This window comes from Polistes fuscatus, unplaced genomic scaffold, assembly GCF_010416935.1.
Source record: "Polistes fuscatus isolate 324 unplaced genomic scaffold, CU_Pfus_HIC Scaffold21, whole genome shotgun sequence".
NCBI classification, from domain to species: domain Eukaryota; kingdom Metazoa; phylum Arthropoda; class Insecta; order Hymenoptera; family Vespidae; genus Polistes; species Polistes fuscatus.
Genome location: NW_025113098.1, coordinates 1,955,386 through 1,963,444, shown reverse-complemented (window position 1 = coordinate 1,963,444; position 8,059 = coordinate 1,955,386). Strand labels below are relative to the sequence as shown.

At 29.6% G+C, this 8,059-nt stretch overlaps 1 pseudogene; it reads right to left on the bottom strand.

Moving 5' to 3' along the window:
* Positions 1–5,508: 5,508 nt before the first annotated feature.
* LOC122517754 lies at positions 5,509–6,463 on the bottom strand (annotated as a pseudogene).
* Between the last annotated feature and the right edge of the window lie 1,596 nt (positions 6,464–8,059).

Below are 8,059 nucleotides of genomic sequence, written 5' to 3'. Positions count from 1 at the left end.
AATCTTAAATTTTATTCGGTAAACAATTTAACACTAGATTGCCCAAGGAAGTCATTTTGACTACTTTTTAATTCCAATTATAAAAATAGTTATGTATATAAGACACAATTTCTTAGAATATTGTGACTTTTTGTAAAACATATAAATGCGTTTATTAACAATTGTGTAGTTACCTCCCCTCTCCTTCATTTCCTGTATATATATGTTATACCTATATTGCCCAAAAGCAATCATTTTTGCTGCATGGGAAATTTTATAGAATCAAATGACTCTTATTATTGAATTGAGTAAATTTCTTATATGACCAGTTAGGCTTCGTATCTAAATAACAGTACATGATAAATTGTCGATTTAGGCGTACATATTTGATAAGTTGCAGTTGTTCAATAAGACTTATTGACTTATTAAGACGGAATGGAGATAGCGGCGGCTTGGTATATAGGGAACCCATTTGCATAAAATGTACAAATAATAATGAATCAATTATTTTTTTTCCTAGTGATGTAAATTTTTTTGTTGGTATTATTTATTAATAACTTATATAATTGTAAATAATATAAAAATAATAAAAATTCATTTTAAACAAATTTCTTTACGCATTACTAATTCTTTCACGATGCAGTCATTTTGACTGTTTTGGGCAATATAGGTATATACTAAGTTGCAGTCTTTCCAGTATTAATACGAGAAAAAAAAGCAATAAAAAACCTAATTTCTCCTAAACTATATTTATTCATGTAATGTCCAAATCGGTTGTATAAATGACTAATAAAGAGAATAGTAATACAAGCATGATTGATGATTTGCAATAATCAAAGAACTTCTTGAATCAATTGCTTCATAGATATGCTGCATGATGAAGAATGCTCCTTTAACGTTTATAAAATGAAGTTAATTTTTATCATATATTTTTATTTCTTATATCTTATATTATGCTATCTTATATTATTTTACAAAACATAACTGCATAGATCTATAAAGTTCTTCTTAACAAAGACCTGAAAATATGGACAAACAATTTTTTCCAAGTTCAATCCAGTAACACCAATAATAAAAACAAGTGTGAGATATCTCATACTAACATTATAAATAAAAAAAAAAAAGATTTCATTTTACCATAATGTCGATTGATTGAACATCTGAAACTTATATCTATCTTAATAGTACTACATTCAGTGAAACATCCGCAAATTTAAAAATATTTTATTGTGGTTATTCAATTTAAAATGAACAAACAATATAATTTATAAGTAACCGATCATTACTTCTAATAAGGTAACTATAACCACTTGGTAATTTACACGATTGTTATACGAATTTCAACGTCTTCACAGAATACAATTCTGAAGCATTGATGATATGTATATTAATGCAAAACTGATTCCTTCTCTTTCTGTATGTTTTGATATTCCCTTGACAGGTTCAGCCACGTTAGCTTGACTTGAAACTAGTTCGCGTTTCCGTATCAACGTCATATGTGCTATGTATATATCTACATTAACGCATACGCGTTTGATATACCAAAATAAAATCAAAACGTCTACCTTCAAATTATTCATACGTCAAGAATAAAATTTGAAATAAAATTTTACAACGATTTAAAAAAAATTTTAAGCTACAATTTATTTATTAACAATTCTTTCAATCTCGTGTAGTTGAAGCATTAATTATACGAATAGTACCTTGATAGTTAGAGGATATTCTGTAAAATCATAACCTTTTCGAGGATATTGATATATATATTTAATCATGTTCTATATTAAAATTATTCTACGTGAAACAAAAGTCTACATCACATACAAAGTGGAAATCGAAAAAAAATTGCAAAGGCGACACAATCAAACCTACTTGCATATTGCAATACAATAAACATATGAAAGGGGTAGATCGTGCAGATCAGTACTTGGCGAACAGCAGTATCTTACGAAAAACTGTAAAGGGGTAAAAAAAGTTAGCATTTTTTCTGATAAACTGCACCTTGTTCAATGCTTATAAACTGTACTGTACCTATTTGCCAGAAAATAAAACAAGATACACAAAATTTCTACTGGAAGTAGATAGAGAATTAATTAAAATTTAACAGTTAATGTGGATTTCAAAGAATGTAGCAACCCTGACGCAACTCTGACACTTCTCGAATTTCTAAAACAGCGCCTTATAAAAACACACCTTTCAGGTTTTCCGGACAAGTAAGAGACCACGTCTTAGAAACAAAGTCACTACCAGAAAAGCAAATCCGAGTAGAGCATGCAGAGTATGCTCTTCAAAGTGAAAACGAAGCAAACAAGATATATTTGTAAAAGCTGTTGTGTACCATTACACGTAGGTGATTGTTATACAGCTTATCATACGAAAAGGAAATATTAAAAGTTGAATAATAAATAAAATTTATTAAAGTTTACTTTTATTGTCTTACTTCCACATCCAATTACGAAATAATAGCCAGTGACATGAGATAAATTTTTAGTAAAATTGCCGGTCAACGATGTGTTAAGATTGAGAAATTCGAACCTAATAATCAGTACTGGTTAAACTGGATACTAACTGCAGATTTATCAACTAAAACTAAAGTACACGATTCGACAGAAAAATTATAAGTGTAAATATTTACTTACTAATTTAGTGTATGATTCAACCAAAAGAATATATACATCTGTCCATTTCTATTTTGGAATCATTCCTTCTGAACTATTCCAATTCTTACTTTCTAGTGCATGTACTCTTTCGCGTAGCAAATGCATTTTCAAATGCCACAGGATTTTTTTCACTGACATGAGTAAGGCTGATTGATTTGAGGATTTTTTGGATTATTTGTATTGTCGGACGTTAGATCTGAACGCCGTAAAGCTTTTAAGCATTTTAACGGAGTTTGTTGATAGAAGAAGTGAAAGTCTTTCAGATATGTAAGAAATCAATTCTTAAATAATAAATATTAAAAATATGTTACACTTGTGTGATGCTTGAATGTATTGTGTAAAAATTTCGTAGATAGCATGAGTGTGAGAGAGTGTATAGGTATAGTGAGTGGAAATATGTAAAACATACATACACACATACAGATAGACCGATCAATATACAGGATGTAGTAGCATAAACGCGGAATACTATGAGATAACTTCAACACATCAAAATCAGAACAAAAGTTTATATGAGCATATATCCTATTTGACCATGTTTAGAAATTATATCGAATCGGAGTTTGGATTAACTGAATGCACTTACATTCACAAGAGGTGTTCAAAATAGCTTCCTTGTACCTATGCACAAGCTTGCAGTCGTTTTACGGGCGATTGCCTTACTCTCTCTCCATATTTTCGAACAATTGCTCGGATATACTGGAAGTTTTTGATAATTCCTTTCACGAAGTATTTCTGCATTGTTTATAGGTTTTTTTTTATAGAGAATGTTTTTTAAATAGCCTCACGAGTGAGAATCCAACAGATTCAAATCGGAGGAACGAACAGGTCAGGTAGCAAGACCCAGCGGTGCTTCATCATGCGTTAACTATATAGGTTGTTCGACATCCAGTTTAACGTCCTATTTCCGCTTTTTGTAATAATCATTGCGATAGAAACACCACGTAATTCGATGTAACTCCGAAACAAGGTCAAATAAGACATATTTACAGGAATTTGTATTTCTGCTTTAAAGCTATTCGTATAATATTTTCCACTTATTCTGTTACTTATTCTGTATTGATGGAGAAATACATAGTCAAATATGGACAGAGTGAGTGTGGGAGAAAAAGAAATAACTTTGCGGTCTCACATATGATTCAATATTATAAAATTAAAATCTTTAGATAAAAACTGAATTGTATTATACTATTGGTTTTCTTTACAAATAAATAAATATATAATTGCAATCCTTTCGATATCACTCTTTAACAGTTTGTATTATCGGCAATTAGTGGAAATATCCATCAGCTTTCCATATAAGAATAATTTCCGTTAAATCCTTCGTATTTTTTGTCAATTAGATATTGTTTCATTATATAACAGAAACCTTGGTAAATGTTAAATTATTCCAATTCATAGACAATAATATTTTTGTGCAACAATTAAACCCAATGTACTTGATAAATATTTCTTATATGAAAAACTAAATATATTTAAAGAAGAATTGCAGGTAACAAAAGATAATAAAAATAAGTCAATCAGTCAGAAAAAATTATACTCTGCATTTGTTAGTTAGTAAATCAAGCAATTGATAAGTCAACGTTCTAGATAGTATAAAACGGGTAAACAATTAAATCTTTTCTAAAAGTAATAAAAGTATATTTATCTTTGCGAACTTATTAGAAGCAATTGATTACTGTTAAATATTATTAGCTTCATGTTAAAAGCAATAGATTTTAATCGAACGATTGTATTGTAACATCCCTATTATTTGAATCATGCTTCGATGATAAAGTTAAATTAGTGTCCGAAGTCAAATTAACTACGTGACTTATTCGAATTGTGAAACGAGTATCTATCGATTCTTTAACAGAGAAAATATTTTTTTTCTGATCTTTTATTATTTTTGGTTTTTATTATTGTAAAGTATATTATACGACACAAGAAAAATAATAAGGCTATAAAAATCTTGGGACCAAACAAGCACAAGTGTAGCCGAATTCATTATTAGATATCGATAAAAAATCATTTAAGAAAAAAAAAGGAATCACTCTCATTGTTTGTTTAATGACGAGTCTTCATCTATTCATATCATCTGCTTTAAAATGGTAGTTCTTAAATTTTTTATTGTATTTTATATTATATTATTACAATCAAACTGTGAATGAAAATAACTTGGTCTTGTAATAAAAAGACCAATCACCAATAGGTGATACTCAAATGTATCTTTCAGTAAATCAATTATTTACAGATTAAATTTAATTATTTAAAATTATATGAAGTATTTTTTTTCATGGACTTGTTCTGTAAATTAATGAAAAATATGATTGTCTATTTAATTTTTTTCTTATCTAATATATTTTGGAGTTGAAAGAGTGATTATATTCTTAAGTCTTCAAAGGTTAAATGAATATTCAATTAAAAAGACTAGTTCTAAAAAAAAAAATAAGTCTTGAAACGTTTACAAATATTTTTGTTTTTCAAAATAGATTTTGGCTTACAGTATTCAACTGGTTTTAAATATTTTCTTATTAAAATTCTGTAGTTATTATTGGGGCTTCTTATTTAATTACTTAAATTAGTACTGAATGAATTATTATCTATATCACATTAAATACTAGTTTGCTATAAGTAGATGAACAAAGGGGACAATAAACTAAATAAACGAATACTTTTATTCAATAAAATTTATTAAAAATTTGTATTTACATATTTACAGATGTTGTAGAAAATAACACTAAATATTATTATTTTACTTATACAACCACAATTACTACAAACTATAAATTAAAAAACTATTAAGCATTAAATTCTTTAAAATATGAAATATATCAGCATAAAAAATGAGGAAAAAGAGAGAAGGGGTAAAGAGAGGTAGGTAGAGAAGATATGCATGTAAATCGATATTCACTCCAATGACTTATAAAAAACGTTGTGGCCCTGAAAAGGGCCAATTTATAGGATTCTGGTGGAAAAAATTATTTTTTGGCAACAGCCTTGGCAGTTGTCTTCTTCGGTTTAGGAGTTCTAGTTTTGGCAGCTGGTGCCTTAGCAGTTTTCTTAGCTTTTGAGACAGCTTTAGGTGTAGCTGGTTTCTTCGCAACTTTCTTTTCGGTGGTAACAGCAGCGGCGGCTGCGGCAGCGGCAGCGGCAGCAGCAGCAGCAGTAGCAGATCTTGATGTTGCAATTTTCGATTTTTTCGGATCGGCTGCTTTCTTCACAGTTTCAGCTTTTTTAGCCGGTGCTTTGATCTTCTTAGCAACAGCAGTAGCAGCCGATTTGCGTGCTGCAGCAGTCTTCTTTTCTACAGATTTGTCAGCTACTTTCTTTTCCTTAATAACTCGTGGAGATTTAGCTTTGGCAGGGCTCGCCTTAATGGTCGACAACTTGAACGATCCAGACGCACTCCCCTTTCCTTTGGTCTGAACAACGGCTCCAGTCGAGACTGCATTTTTTAGATATTTTTGATAAATGGTGTTACCTTTTCGCCATCAACCTTGTACGTAGCTACAACGAATTTCTTGATAGCTTGCAACGACGAACCCTTACGATCCTTTAATTCCTTAATGGCGGCAGTCACCATTTCAGATGTCGGTGGATGAGTAGATTTTGGCCTTTGAGTCTTGGCTTTAGGCTTAGCAACTTTTTTCGGTGTTGCCGTAGTCGTTTCAGTTGAATTCTCAACTGCTGCTCCAGAAGTATTGACTAAGTCCTCCATTGTAAGATATCGTAGGATGTTCTTTCCCTTCTGTTATAATAGTTTATAACTCGTTAAGTCCTCTTCAGCAATTTTCGGCAAAGTACGATGTATATATCGATGTGATTCCTTTAAGTTAGGTGTATCAAACTCTGCCGCGCAAGGAATGACCCTCATTTTGTATCGTAGCGCGGACCATGAAGAGAGACTCTCTCGATATGGCGCACGAACGTCTCGATTAGAAAGATACGCAGACAATTCCGACATCGTAATATCAACCTTATTTTAAATAATACTAAACGTTCCCAAAACTTGTTTTATATATCAATCGAAAGTTTAGTTTATGGGCTTTCATAATATCTACTTTTTATCCATTTATCTATCAGATTTTGTTCATTATTTATAATATATTCCGAAGCATACACTTTTCAGATGATAGTTTAGTCGATAATATTGTTAAAATTTACTTTATTCTTTATTAAAATTATATATTTTTTCATCTTAATAACATCATCATGGATTAATCTTTCCATATCGATCAATAATTATTCTCATATGTGTCTTATTGTTGTTGAAAATATCAAACAAATGCGACGTGTCAATACCATACGATTTACTTTTCGTCGTACACGTAGTCGTCAACACCGGTTAACACATTTTTGCACTAACGTATATTATCAATGTGATTAATATTTTTTATTTCATATTATTGTGTAAGATATGTTTGTGAAAAAACTTGACGATTAATTGGTCGATTAAGTCGAACAAACGTAGATTTTCCAGGCGTACTTCCTACGAAATAAGAAGAAAAGAAACGACTGAGTAGAGAATGGATTTTCATTTGTAAAAGAAAAAAAAAATTGAAAATATATCGGATCGACTAATTAATTTAACAATTTTTATATTTTATTAAATTACAATGAATCCTTTGTAATACGATCTCTATGTAAATTAATAGAATAAAATGTTCTTTCATAATACGGTATTCTTATAGCACGATTTTCCAAATATAACGAGTTAACAAATTTAGATTATTCTTGTCTAACACGAAGGCTTATTCATTCTATTGCGTTATTTTTTTATTTTATTTTTTTAATTTGTTCTTTATTTAACACGATTTTGTTTAAATGTAGCGACGAATTGTGTTATAGGAGAATTAGAGCGTACATTGTATTATTTATTAGGAATACCGTGTTCATGCCATATCGAGGAATTGAAGATTACCTAAAGACACTTATTCTGGTAACTTCAATAAATAACCAAATATATATTTTAATTATATAATTTATGTATAACAATTAAACAAAATACGTTTTTTCTCTGCTTTGTAGCAATAACTCGTTTACCTAACCCCAAATCATTTTTTTTGTCTAATATATATATATATATATATATATATATATATATATCTATGTAAGGACAGTAGTTTGAGCTATATTGTATTTAGCGCGTAAATAGGTTAGGGAATAAAACAGGTGGCGTTAGTGCTACAAAGAAAGCAGGAGTGAAAAGTATAGAAATTAAGAAATATATGTAAGAAAATTAATCAAGAAACAACGGTGTGGATATTAGCATTGAATGTTGTTTCTTTGTTATTACAGGTAGGATAAATAATTAGTCTAAGTTGCTACATTATTATTTGTTCAAAATAAAATAAAATCTTTGTTATTACAGAGAAACAATTCTACCTATTATCTACCCATAACCTGCACAATAAATAAGGCATTATATATATATATATATG